The sequence below is a fragment of the Poecile atricapillus genome, chromosome 32, assembly GCF_030490865.1.
Source record: "Poecile atricapillus isolate bPoeAtr1 chromosome 32, bPoeAtr1.hap1, whole genome shotgun sequence".
Lineage (NCBI taxonomy): Eukaryota > Metazoa > Chordata > Aves > Passeriformes > Paridae > Poecile > Poecile atricapillus.
In genome coordinates this window covers 855,766-870,450 of record NC_081280.1, presented here as the reverse complement: position 1 = coordinate 870,450, position 14,685 = coordinate 855,766, and the positions used below count along the sequence as shown (strand labels likewise).

General features: G+C 42.4%; 1 long non-coding RNA gene across 1 annotated transcript; it reads left to right on the top strand.

Annotated features, from left to right (window-relative positions):
- Window positions 1-544: 544 nt before the first annotated feature.
- LOC131590247 (uncharacterized) lies at window positions 545-2,070 on the top strand. The gene is made up of 3 exons (XR_009280047.1): window positions 545-897; window positions 1,250-1,363; window positions 1,734-2,070. It is a non-coding gene; the product is annotated as an uncharacterized LOC131590247 (long non-coding RNA).
- The last annotated feature ends 12,615 nt before the right edge of the window (window positions 2,071-14,685 follow it).

Sequence of the window (14,685 nt, the reverse complement as noted above, 5' to 3'; positions counted from 1 at the left end):
CTTCTTTGTGGGAGCTGGGACTGTCTGTGTTTCAAGCTCTCCTGGGTGCCATTTGCAGTGGGAGTGTTGTGAATTGATTGGCATACTTCAAAACTTCAGATGAGTGGAAAACTTGGAAGGATCCCTGTTCCCTTTAAAGAGCAGGCTTCATATTCTCAAGTGAGAGTGTGCCTTTCCGGCCATCTTTTACAGCCTTTGCTAGCAGGACAGTTTACTTGCAAAGGGAAAGCTCCACGGAGGCCAGCATTGACTGAGAGTTGCCTTTCCTTCCCAGATATCCATGTCATCTACCTTGCCAGAAGGGCTGCCCTGCGTGGGAAGAAGGATCAGAGGGAGAGCCTGTGACCATCGAGCAGGTGGCATCCCTCTGTTTATAGATATAGTTAGAGATTTTCTATCTTGATTTATTTATTTTATCTTGATTTATTTATATAGTTACAAGTATAGATTGATAGAATTGTATAGTTGTATTTATAGGTGTATCTATTTATATATCTGTATAGATTGTATAGATAGTTAGGGATGCGATAGAATTTAATTTCTATGTATACAGTTACATTTATAGATTTTCAAATTTGCATTTATATATGTAGATAGTAACATTTAGATGCACACACAGTTCCATTTCTAAATGTGCATAGTTCTTTAGTTAGAGCTATATAGATGTTTAGGTCCATAGATTGAGCAGTGTAGGCCTAGGCTGCATTTTTGCCTCTTTCCCCCTTGGCTGCCTTTTTCATCTCTTGTTTTTCCCGCTGTGCCCCTTGTGTCCCCCTGTGCTGGGTCCGAGCTGGGGCCGGGCCAGGCGGAGCAGCAGTTGCAGCCCTGGCTGTCCCTGGAGCGGTGGGAGCTGCCGGTGGCCCCAGGCACTGTCCTGTGAGGAGCTGCTGAAGGACGGTGAGACTGAGGGGGCTGAGGAGGCGCTGATGCTGAAGGGACGATGGAAACCTTGAGGTGTTGGGGGCACTGAGGGCTGTGGGGGAGCAGAGGGCGATGGTGGCACTGAGGTGACAGAGGCACGGGCTGAGGGCTGTGCCGGCTCTGAGGGGACACAACGGCTCAGAAGGGACTGAGCGGGGTGAGAGGCCTGGGAGAGGCCGAAGAAACTGAAGAGGGGGCTGGGGGTTTGCCGAGAGGACGGCGGGGCTGAGGGGATGGAGGGGGCCAGGAGGGAGCACACAGAGCTCAGGGACTGCAGCTCTGCCAGGCCTTGCAACCAATTCCAGAGCCTCCACTTTTGCCACCACAGCTGTGCTGAAGAGCATGAGGACATCCAGACACTGCCAGGAGCCAGCAGGGAGAAGCTGAAGGCCTGGAGCAAGAGCAGTGAGCAGGGATGTGCTGGGGCCACGCGAGAGCCTGGGTGAGGCCCCAGGGCTGGTGAGGCCGGGCAGGGCTGAGGGTGGCGTGGGCTTTGTCCGTGGGCGCTGCCCGGCCGGGCAGGAGCGGCCCCTGCCCGTGCTGGGGCTGCTCAGCGCTGCTGCCCCGGCCGGCACAGGGGCTGTCCTTGGGCAAGGCAGCTGTGCCGGCAGGGCCCGGGAGCTGTGCCGGGCTGCCGGGAGATGCGGGACAGTCCCGCCGCGCCTGCGCTCGCCACACGCTGGCCCGCTCGGCCTGCTTGTTCTTCCCAACCCTCCTGGGGAGGCTCGGAGATTTTCGCTTCCCTGCTGGAAGTGCAGCTGCTGCCAGGGGAAAGGTCCCAGGACTGACTCGCTGTTCCCTTTGCCTCCCAGATGTCCCATCTGCTGTCCCTGTCCAGGAGAGCTGCTCTGCATGGGAGGAGAAGACTGAGGGAGAGGCTTCGAAGATGGGGCAGATGATTTATTCTTATGTAGTTCTATGGATATTTAGATTGGGACACTGGCATTTGTATCTTTTTAAATAGTTTTGTTTTATAGATCTATATGTATATATATTGTATGAAATATGTAATATTTAATCTGTATTTCCATCTGTAGATTGTTATATATGTATAGATAAAGGTATTCAGTTTTATATGGGCTGTAAGCTTGTAGTAATCTGTAATAAATTAAGTTGTTAAACACCTCATTAATCTTTGTCTATAGTGACTTGTAGAGGTTAGCAATAAGTTTTTGCTAACTTTAGTTGCTATTAGTATATTTTTATGTGACATTGTTGTGCTAATATAATAAATGACTTTTTTTAAACTTAATTGAGATTTTTATAGTTGTGTATTGTCAGCGCAGGTGTAGCAATTTGTAATAAATGCCATTTCTCAACTGAAATTGATTCATGTGTATTTGTAGCTCAGCTGTGCGGCTGCAGCAATCTGCAAGCAATGACATTTATCAGCTGAGATGGGTGGTTTGTGATTTGTGCTCTCCAAAGCAATGGGCAGATGGAAATGCCATGACGCTGGAGGATTTTGGTGATGAAAATCTCCAGCCATGCCCAGCACATGCCCCACTTGCGCTCAGGCTGGGCAAGGAAAGCGCAGATTTGGGATGGCAGCAGAGCCACACGTTGGCTCAGAACTCGCTGCACAGGCCTGCTGAGAAAACTCTGGGACTCTGCTGCGCGTACAACTCCAAGCAGGAGGCAGCGGGGCAGGAGAAAGCATTCACAATGGAAAAAAAAACAGAAATTGTGTCCAAACAGATGTGAGGATACTCTGGGAGTTTGATCAAATGCTCTAACTCACCACTGCCTAGGCTCATCTTCAGCAAAACTAGTTTGTTAAAAGCTGAACACCTTCCAGGAAAGAGAGATTGCACTTTCCCCTTCACTTGCCTTGCTGTGTGAGTGGAAGATGTCTTTAGTGTTATAGATACATTTTATATTGTTGGCTTTTCGCAAATATTAAAATGAATGTTATGTGTATAAGAATGAGAAATGTTGTTGTATTAAATAGTTTTCTTTTTTTCTGTTATTGATGAAATTTAGAAATAGTAGTATAATACATATATGTTAGGTTATGGCATAGTACTAAAATAAAAACTGCCTTTGTTTGTATAACCCAAAAACTGAAAAAAAAAAAATAGCTAGAGGCTCCTGCATTTGTAAACTATCTTATCCAGGTGAAGACAGCAGTGACCAGAGCTCTGGGGGAAGAATTTATTGCATTCCTGGTATCAGAGAATGTAAATCTCAATGGCGCCAAGAGGATTGATCTATTGGGAAGGGGGCAAGAGAAAACTAAACAGAAGAACACCAAAGATCCTAAGAAGAATGTATGAATATGTATGAGAATTTATGGACATGTAGTAGGGTTCTGTTTTTAAGGGACAATCCTTTGTTAGTAAGGTGTGCTCTCTTGGCTGAATGCAGAGACACCCGGCCGTATCTGTATACTTTATTTTTTTCTCCTAATTGTTTTTTTTATTAAACTTAAATTCTATAAAAATTATGTGAACCTCATTTTTCACAATTGGGGGCTCTTTGTCTGGGATAAACACTTCGCCTCTGAAGACCACTGAGGGATCCTGAGTGGGAAAAAGCGCGCACCCTGCTGAGTTCAGCGGACCCCGCTCCGTTTCCCCTGGTGTGAGTCAGCAGTGGCTGCAGGTAAATACCCCGAGGACAAGAAGGAGAAGAAATAAAGCAAAGGAAAGGGAAAAGGCTCCCTAAACTGTGGTGTTTGCTCCATAATTCTTGTGCACGAAGACCCAAAGAAGAAAACGGATTGTAATAATCTTTGGGGGAGCGGAAAGTGGGGGTTGCAAAATATCCGCGGGGTCACTGGGACTGGGTCTCAGGGGAGGGGTGAGCCCCTCGGGAAAGGGAGCCGAGGGTTTTCCTGGCACAATCCACTGGGAAAACGGGATAAAAGCGGGGATCCCCAACACAGTGCTGGATTGAGGGGTACAGCCAAGAGCATCTGGGGTTAACAGTGCTGGATTGAGGGGTACAGCAAAGAAACCTAAAACATCCAAGGCCTTATAATACCCATGGGAAGATATCAATAACTTGAAAATAAAAAGTATTTTATTGTTGTTTAGCTTTGAGTAAAAATGAGTGAGAGTGAGTAAAATAGATGTGAGTGAATGTGAGTAAGTAAATGTGTAATTGTTATTTTAAATAGTTGATTTTAGTTTGTTTGGAAGAAAGTGGACTGTATTAGGTTGTTTGTGTTGTGGTGAGGGATTAAGGATTGGTGTGAGGCTATCAGGGAGCTCTTTCTAAAGCCAGATGTGCAAGTAGAATGCAGAGTGGTGCTGGTGTTAGTCGCAGCTAAAGGGGAATGGGGGGGCACCCTGTAGTTATAGCTTTTGTTTTGTTAAGCCCCAAGACAATTTTTTGGTGAGATTGTGAGTAAGCATTTGTGATAGTGAGCTGTTTTGGTTTTTTTTTTTGTTTAAAGTTTAAAATTTCAGGAAGAGCAGAGAAGAGACAAAGAAATAAAAAGAGCGGGTGGAAATGGAGGAAGGAAAATGTTGTTGAATCTATGTTTAATTTTATTTTTTTGGGGGGGGAAAGTTTATTGTGTTGTATGGTACTGTATAATATTGTATTGTTAAGAAAAAGGGTTTTCGGTGCCTGGGAAGAGGTGGGGAAGAAGGTAGTGTTTAGGTTGGTAGAAATAAATTAATTAAAAAAAAAAAAAAAAAAAAAAAAGGGACAGAAAACCAGTAAGTCGGGTTTGGGGAAAAACAAAGGCAAAAATAAATTGATAGAAGAAATACCCCAAGATAGCCCTTTGGGAGTTATGTTAGCTAATTGGGATATTACCCCAAGTACAAGGAAAAAGGATAGAGTAAAGATGATTAATTTTTGCATGATCGAATGGGCAAACAAGGAAGTAAGATCTGACCACATTTGTTGGCCTGGATATGGTTCTTTTGAAACTTGGATTTGTCAGGCTTTAAACGTGTTTGTAAATTCAAAAGAACCGTTTAATGCAGAGGAGAAAGAATATGCAGCATGCTGGATGGGGGACACAAACTCTGAGAGAGTAAAAATTCTAGAAATATCAGAAATCTCAAAGATAAAACAAGAAGAAAAAAGGAAAGAGAAAAGCTGGGACCCTTTAGAAGTGTTCCCCCCTCCTCTCCTGCTTGGCTCCCGCCTGCTGCAGATGTCCCGCTGGGGGTCCCGCCTGCCCCGGCTGCAGCCGCGTGGCTCGCGGCCGCCCCGCCGGCCCTGCCGGGGGTTCCATCTGCCCCAGCCCCGGCTGCTGTGCCCGCACTGGGCACCCCCGCTGTCCCACCCCCGGACACTTCTCCCGCAGCTGTCCCGGCCGTCCCGGCCCCGGTGGCTGTGTCCGTGCCGGCTGCGCTGGGCACCGCTGCTCCTGCCCCAGCAGACACCTGCAGACTGTCCACGCCCCGCTTTGGTTTCTGCCGAGAGACTCCGCTCTCTCGGTGGTTCCGGTACCAGTTCCTGCCTACGGCCCCCCTTGGAGGACTCAGCGGCGGGACGGATCCCTGCCTTCACCATCCCATCAACCTCTGCCATGGACGCAGCGCTCCTAAAGAATTTCTCCCTTAACGGAGAGGTACCGTACCAAAATACAGGAAACTTAGTTCAAAAGCGGGTTTCCCCTGGCTCCTCCCCACAACAATACAGAAAGGCTACTAGTTTATTCCCATTACGAGAAGTCCCAATGGGAGGGGGAAATACGGGACTTGTAAATGCCCCTTTGACTTCCTCAGAAGTCAGAGATTTTAAAAAGGAGCTGAAAGGACTACTAGAAGATCCTATAAGTACAGCAGAGCAACTGGACCAATTTTTAGGTCCCAACATATTTACTTGGGAAGAAATGGAATCAATAATGAAAATTTTATTTTCCCGAGAGGAGAGACAGATGATTAGGGTCGCTGGAATGAAAATATGGGAAAAGGAAAACCAGCAAGGACCACCAGGGGACCAGAAAATGCCAATGGTAGCTCCCAATTGGAATCAAAGTGATGAGGCAGGACGAAGAAATATGAATGATTATCGTAATCTGATAATCAAAGGAATAAAAGAGGCAGCACCTCGAGGGCAAAATGCAAAAAAAGCATTTGACGGACAACAAGGAAAGGAGGAGACCCCAACTGAATGGTTAGAAAGACTTTGGAGGGATATGAAACAATATTCTGGGATAGATCCTGAGACAATAGCAGGGCAAACCCTTTTAAGAGTTAATTTTGTCACCCATGCCTGGCCAGACATTAGGAAAAAACTGGAAAAAATAGAAAACTGGCATGACAAACCTTTAAATGATTTATTAAAAGAAGCTCAAAAGGTTCAAGATGAAGAAAAAGCTAAAGAAGAAGCAAAAATCCTGGTAGCAGCTATGCGAGAAATTAGTTTCCAGAGAAATTTGGAGCCTCTAAATACTACTCCTAGGCATCCAGGGTTTAGGGGCAGGGAAAAGGAAAAACACAAAACCTCAGCACAAATAGAATCCCAAGAGCGCTTTAAGAACACCTGTTATCACTGTGGGGTGAAAGGGCACTACAGGAGAGAACGTCCTCACCTATTGAAGGACCAGAAAATTTTCCAAGAAATAGGCCCAGAAGAAGAACAGGGGAGTCATAGGCTCTATTTTCTTGGGGACAAATACCATCTGGAGCCTGTGATAACCTTAAAAGTAGGTCCCCAGGAGGAAGAATTGGAGTTTGTTGTTGACACGGGGGCAGAGAGGACCTGTCTATTACGGATTCCAACAGGTTGTGATGTAAGTAAAGAAACTGTAAAAGTAACAGGGGCAAAAGGAGAATGTTTCACAGTTCCAGTCATCAAAGACGTGGTGATTGAGGGAGAAACTAAAATTTGGATGGGGAATGTTTTATTAGTCCCTGGAGCAGGTAGCAACTTACTGGGGAGGGATTTACAAGTGAAGCTAGGAATAGGAGTTATACCTGAAGAAGGGAAAATGACTGCCAAAGTTCTAAAATTGAAGCTAGAGGATGAAGATAAAATAAACAAGGAAGTTTGGGCTGGGGAGGGAAATAGGGGAGGACTGGATATTGACCCCATAAGGGTCACGATTGAGAGAGAAGAATGCCCCATACGTGTGTGTCAGTATCCCATATCCTTAGAAGGAAGAGAAGGTTTAAAACCAGTGATAGAAGGACTAATAAAAGATGGGACATTAGAACCCTGTATGTCCCCTCATAATACCCCTATTCTCCCAGTAAAGAAACCTGATGGGAATTACAGATTAGTACAAGACTTACGGGAAGTTAACAAAATAACTCGGACCCGTTACCCAGTAGTTCCAAATCCTTACACTCTCCTAAGCAAAGTTCCACCCCAGCACCAGTGGTTCAGTGTGGTAGATCTTAAAGATGCTTTTTGGGCTTGTCCATTAGCTGAGGAAAGCCGAAATATCTTTGCTTTTGAATGGGAGGATCCCACTACAGGGAGAAAGCAACAACTGAGATGGACACAATTACCACAGGGGTTTACTGAATCTCCAAACCTATTTGGGCAAGCTTTAGAAACAGTATTACAAACTTTACCCACTCCTCCAGGAATACAAATTATCCAATATGTTGATGATCTTTTGTTATCAGGGGAAGCTGAAGGTGAAGTTAAAGAGGCTACTATAAAACTTCTGAATTTCCTTGGGGAAAAAGGACTAAGAGTATCAAAAGGTAAATTGCAATTTGTAGAATCAGAAGTAAAATACCTCGGACATTTAATAAGCAAGGGTAGCTGAAAGCTAAACCCTGAGAGGATTGCAGGAATTCTATCTCTCCCCCCCCCTCTTCAAAAAGGGAGATTAGGAAATTGCTTGGATTATTGGGGTATTGTAGATTATGGATCGAAGGCTATACACAAGCAGTAAAATTTTTATATGGGAAATTGGTAGAAGGTGAAGAAGTAAAGTGGACCCACGAAGATGATAGCAAATTAGAAGAATTAAAGTTAAAACTAGCCTCAGTATCAGCTTTAAGCTTGCCATCATTAGAAAAACCTTTTTATCTGTACGTGAATGTGGAAAGTGGAGTAGCTCATGGAGTTTTAGCCCAGGAGTGGGAGGGAGTAAAAAAACCAGTAGCATATTTGTCAAAAATGCTGGACCCAGTGAGTCATGGCTGGCCAGTATGTATTCAATCTGTAGCAGCTACTGCAATCCCAGTAGAAGAGAGCCGTAAACTTACTTTTGGGAGCAAACTAATTGTGTACACACCTCATGCAGTCCGAAATGTGCTAAACCAGAAAGCTGAGAAATGGTTATCAGGTTCTAGAATGTTAAAATATGAAGCAATCCTAATAGACAGTGATGATTTGACACTAGAAGTAAGTAAAAGTTTAAACCCAGCTCAATTTTTGTATGGAGAATCAAAAAGTGACTTAGCTCATAATTGTTCGGAAATTATCCAATATCAGCCTAAGGTTCAGGAAGATCTTGAAGAACAAGCTCTCTCAGAAGGGGAAATAATATATGTAGATGGCTCTTCCAGGTGTTTACATGGGAAAAGGATGTCAGGTTATGCAGTAGTTGATGGGAGAAACATGCAAAGGAAAATTACCCTCAAATTGGTCAGCTCAAACTTGTGAACTATATGCTCTAAAAAGAGCATTAGAACATTTAGCACATAAAAAGGGAACCATCTACACTGATTCAAGGTATGCCTTTGGAGTGGTACATACTTTTGGAAAAATCTGGGAGGAAAGAGGATTACTAAATTCAAAGGGAAAAGGATTGATACATGAAGGACTCATTTTAGAAGTTTTAGAAGCATTAAAACTGCCTGAAGAGATAGCAGTAGTACATGTTAGGGGTCACCAAAAAGGAATGACCTCAGAAATAAGAGGAAATAATTTGGCAGATCAAGAAGCTAAAGATGCAGCAGAACATGGGATCAAAAGAGTTCTGTTAATTCTAAGTCCGGACATGGAAAAATTGACAATTCCCAAATTCAGTGAAGCAGAAGAAAAGCAGTTAAACAAGATAGGGGGAAAACAGGATGAGAGTGGAAAATGGAGGCTCCCTGATGGAAGACAGTCACTTAATAAGTCACTTACTAGAAAAATACTAGAAGATATGCATCAAAAAACTCATTGGGGCACTCAAGCTTTGTGTGATCACTTTTTAAGGAATTATGGGTGTATTGGGATTTTTGGAGTGGCAAAACAAGTAACTGAAAGATGCATAACTTGCCAGAAAGTGAATAAAAAGGTAATGAGACAGATGACATTTGGAGGCCGTGAGTTAGCCCTCCGACCATTTCAAAGTATCCAAGTTGACTTCACTGAACTTCCCCAGGTACAAAGATGGAAATTTTTATTAGTCATAACAGATCATCTAACCCATTGGGTGGAAGCAATTCCTACTGTCAAGGCACAGCCAATGTAGTGTGTAAAACCCTTTTAGAACAAATCATTCCCAGATACGGGATGGTTAATAGAATAGACTCAGACAGAGGAACACATTTCACATCAAAAGTCTTGCAGCAAATAACTCAAGCCTTAGGAATAAAATGGGAACTACATACCCCATGGCATCCCCAGGTTCAGGTCGGGTAGAAAGAATGAATCAAACTCTAAAGAGAACTTTAACAAAATTAATAATCGAAACACAAATGTCATGGGTAAAATGCCTACCTCTGGCTTTATTGAGGGTTCGAACACAACCTCGATCAGATTTAGGAGTGTCACCCTATGAGATGATGTTTGGGTTACCCTTTCTCACCACCCAACATGAAACTGCTACCTATGAAGTCAGGGAGACAATTATCAAAGAATATGTGAAAACAATTGCAAAAACCCTTGAAAATTTGCGGTTAAAAGGGATAATCCCTCAAACCACACCTTTAGACTTTAAAATTCATTATATCCATCCAGGGGAATGGGTATTGGTAAAAGCATGGAAAGAACAATCCTTAACTCCACAATGGGAAGGTCCTTTTCAGGTACTGCTGACAACGGAGGCTGCAATCCGGAGCAGGGAACGAGGGTGGATCCACGCCAGCAGAATCAAAGGACCTGTGAAGAAACCTGAGGAGTGGATTGTAACTTCTGAACCAGGTGACACCAAATTGACTCTAAAGCGGGGACTGGGTGGTAATGAACTGGGAAAATCCACATGATCCAAGGAATGTACAGAGAATAGCACCTACCTGGGAAGGAAGGCCAAGCTTATACCAGTGGTTTCAAGTGCTGCCTGGACAAGCTTTAAAACATCTCAGGTACCCACCTTGGGACAGAATACTCCCACCTCAAACAGGGGGATCCAGACTGTTTCAAATTAAGAAATTCCCAAGTTCTGGCTCTTGCCTGTGAATTATACAAAGAGGAGGGAGAATTACAACTCCCATCAGTGCCATACCATATACCCTGTCTCAAACATCCTAGTACAAGACATGCTAGCTGAATTAAATGTAAGTATTTAAATTGTAAGAAAAATTGGTATTGTAGTACACGCAATTGTCTTTCTCTTTGCATGAAATGTAGAGTCCTAAATCAATCCCCTCTCCAGACTGAATTAAGAACAACTGAAATAATAACTTTGCTTTGTGGATGGGAATTATTAGTGCCTGTTGAGTGGGAAATACCTGAGGAACAGTGGGAAATTACAATTAAGAAATGCCAAAAGCTATTTGCCTGGAAACTGACAAAAAGGAGTTGATAAGGAAATAGAGGGCAAGACCGGGTTGGCCGCTGTAGTCGCCACCAAGAAGATACAATACACCTGCTATGGGTAGCAACCCCATAAGCATGGGAGGTGGGAATACAAGCCAAACCAGACCTCTGTTACTCCTTTTTTTGTCACTCATTTTTTGTCTTTTCTCTTTTGGAATACCAGCAAACACATGCCAGAAATGCTACCGAAATCTGTATATGCAAAGACACCGAGGTTCCTTTTTTGTCACTCATACCTGTAATCAACAGTCACTGTTATAAGCCATCCAAACTAGGTAACTGTATGCATAATGGGAAAAAATATTGGGTTACAGAAAATTTGGGAGCAGGTGGTAATAGGTTAGGAAGTGAATGTCCAAAAGGGGAGAGATGGATTTGTTTTATATATATTATTGGGAGCAAAACCCAAGATTTAGTAAAAGAACAACTGATAAGCAAAAAGGCAAAACCAGCACAATAATCTAATCCTGTGTCAGTTTCACTTCAAGATTTGTATACAAAACTGGAACAACAATTAGAAAAAGAAATAGATATCTCAAGACTGGGAAAAAAGCAGTTTGTGGTGTTAGGAGAGAGAATCAGTAAGGAACTTAACATCACTAACTGTTGGGTATGTGGAGGGGCTTTGACATGAGAAGAATGGCCATGGAAAGGCAGCAGCTTAGGTCCAATTGAACTCCTAAAATGGAACCAGACAATTACAAAGAGAGAAAACTGCCCTGAAGGGTGGATTTTAAGCTCAACAGTGATAGGGGAAGAATGTCTCTGGCGCACCGGGAGGAATTTCCTTAATCAAGTAGGAAATACTCCCTGTAAGAGATATAAAGTTAGTAATGGAACTTCCACATGGTGGATCCCAGAAGAACCAACTTGGTACTGGGCTCCCAGAAAAACAAAGGAAGGAGATTGCATATATAATAATGAAACTGTTTCAATGTAAGGATAAAGGCAAGAATCCTTCCTTTAGTATACCTGAAATCTCCAAACTCTGGGAGAACTTAAATCAACAGAAAATTGATTTTTGGAAAGCACCAGATGGCTTATTTTGGATATGTGGAAAAAGAGCATGCCCAAAACTCCCCCCACGATGGAAAGGGAGTTGTACTTTGGGAATTATACAGCCAGGATTTTTTCTTCTGCCAGGACCAAATGGAGACAAACTAGGAGTGCCAGTATATGAGGACCTAAAAAGAAGCAAAAGGGAGGAGATTGGAGGATTTCAAAAATGGGGAGATGAGAAATGGCCCCCTGAGCGCATATTGGAAACCTATGGGCCAGCCACCTGGGCACAAGATGGGAGTTGGGGATACCGAACCCCAATTTATATGCTAAATCGCATCATAAGACTCCAGGCAGTTGTAGAAGTAATAACAAATAAAACTGCTCGAGTAATAGAATTAATATCCACTCAGCAACGTCAAGCCAGAGCTGCAATATATCAGAATAGGTTGGCTTTAGACTATTTGTTAGCTGAAGAAGGGGGTGTTTGTGGGAAATTTAATACATCAGATTGTTGTTTAAAAATAGATGACAACGGGGATGCCGTTCTGGATATAGTCAATGATATCAGAAAAATAGCACATGTACCCGTTCAAAAACGGGACCCAATGCTAAAAAGCAGTTGGTGGGATAATCTCTTGGGAATAGAATGGTGGAAAAAGTTAGGCTTCTTCCTTTTGTGTGCTACAACTGGCTTGATATTTCCTCCTTGTTTAATCCCCTGCTTTATTCAGCTAATCACCAGAGTAGTTCAGAGTATGCAAGTGATAACAATGCCTATAGATCCAAACTTAACTACATCTAGAGCGGCACAAAAAATTATGGTGTTAAAGAAACAGAACAACATAGAAGATCCTCTTGAAGAAGCAAGATTAATTTGGGAAAAAAATGAGCAAATAATAAAGGCTAGAAGGCAAGAAATATTGCTCAAGCCAAATAATTCATGAAAAGAAAAAGGGGGGTTTTGTTGTAGATACATTTTATATTGTTGGCTTTTTGCAAATATTAAAATGAATGTTATGTGTATAAGAATGAGAAATGTTGTTGTATTAATCTAGTTTTCTTTATTTCTATTATTGATGAAATTTAGAAATAGTGGTATAATACATATATGTTAGGTTATGGCATAGTATTAAAATAAAAACTGCTTTTGTTTGTATAACCCAAAGACTGAGAAAAAAAAGAAATAGCTAGAGAACTCCTGCATTTGTAAACTATCTTATCCAGATGAAGACAGCAGTGACCAGAACTCTGAGGGGAGGAATTTATTGCATTCCTGGTATCAGAGAGTGTAAATCTCAATGGCTCCAAGAGGATTGATCTATTGGGAAGGGAGCAAGAGAAAACTAAACAGAAGAACACCAAAGATCCTAAGAAGAATGTATGAATATGTATGAGAATTTATGGATATGTAGCAGGGTTCTGTTTTTAAGGGACAATCCTTTGTTAGTGAGGTGAATGCAGAGACACCTGGCCGTATCTGTATACTTTACTTATTTTTTCTCCTAATTGTTTTTTTTAATTAAACTTTTAAATTCTATAAAAATTAAGCAAACCTCGTTTTTCACACAGTGGATATTTGATTCCTTGGGGCCCCACGGTGTCAGAATGGTGTTTTTGGTTGTGTGAGGTTCCGTGCTCTCAGCAATGGTCTCCTTGCTGCTGAGGTGTCACGATGGAGCCTTGGTCTCATGAGCTTCCTCAGTGTCACAATTGTTGGAGTCTGAAATACAGACTGTGTGCCCTTGTTTTTAATTTTTAGTTCTAAGATTCAAGAAAACACTGAATTTCATATAATATGAAATTCATGGGCATGTTTTCATGGTGATACATGAAAACAAATGTTAAAGTTAGATAGAAAAAGCTAAAAGTGTAGGTGTGTAGATTAGAAAGTTTCTTAAATCACTGGGTGAAAAAGTAGTTTAGAGAACAGGAGACAAGATGGAAGATTTAGGGTGTTGTCTCTTGTCCTTCTTCTTTCTTCTTCATCTTCTTCTCCAAGGGGTTTTTGGGTAGTAGTAAGGGATTGGATAGAAAATGCCGCAGTGCAGCACAGAGGTGATGGGTCATTGGGTCACTAAGAAAAATATTTGAGTTGGCATCTGTTAATTGGGTAAATGGACATATAAAAGACCTTGCAGAGGATCTTTGTGAGCCATTTTACCCTTTTCTATCATAGTGCACATAGCTCCTTGTACCTTGAAATGCTGATAAAATGGAAATTTTATTAAAATTTTATTTAAAATTGAAATGCTCTGTCCATGGAACAGCAGCAGAGAGCTGGGGCAGCAGGCTGCGTTTAAAAGAGTGTCACCAGCACGGGAAACATCAACCTGGGACATTTTCTTGAGAGCTGAGACATCAGGACAATCTTTTATACAGAACTGGACCACTGGGAAAGACGATGATCAATTTTCCTGGTCAGTTTTAAAAGGTTTAATAAAAAAGACAGTAAGGGACAAAGACAATAAATAAATTTTAAAGGGTTAAAAGGTTTTGGAAACACCCTTTAGATCCCATTTCTATTGCATCAACCTGATGGGAACTGACAGTGGTCAAAAAGAGATTTTTAGTGTGAAACTGAGTCACACAAAGTTCTCACTCTGGGCTGAGAAATAATTTTCCATCCCAAATCTCCCATTTTTAACCCCAAATCTCCCATTTTTAACCCCAAATCTCCCGTTTTTAACCCCAAATCTCCCGTTTTTCCTGGCCAAATCTCCCGGTTTTCCTGGCCAAAACTCCAGTTTTTAATCCCAAATCTCCCATTTTTCATCCCAAATCTTCTGTTTTTCATCCCAATCTCCCGTTTTCCATTCCAAAATCCCGTTCTTAATCCCAAATCTCCTGTTTTTAACCCCAAATATCCCATTTTTAATCCCAAATCTCCCATTTTTCATCCCAAATCTCTCGTTTTTCATCCCAAATCTCCCATTTTCCATCCCAAATCTCCCGTTTCTCATCCCAAATTTCCATTTTTCCTGGCCAAATCTCCCATTTTTTAACCCCAAATCTCCAGTTTTTAACCCCAAATCTCCCGTTTTTACCCCAATTTTCCCCCCTGCGCCCCATCCCATCCCCCTGGTTTAACCGTTATCCTCCGCTCATTTCCGGGACTACATTTCCCATCACCCCTCGCGCCCATTT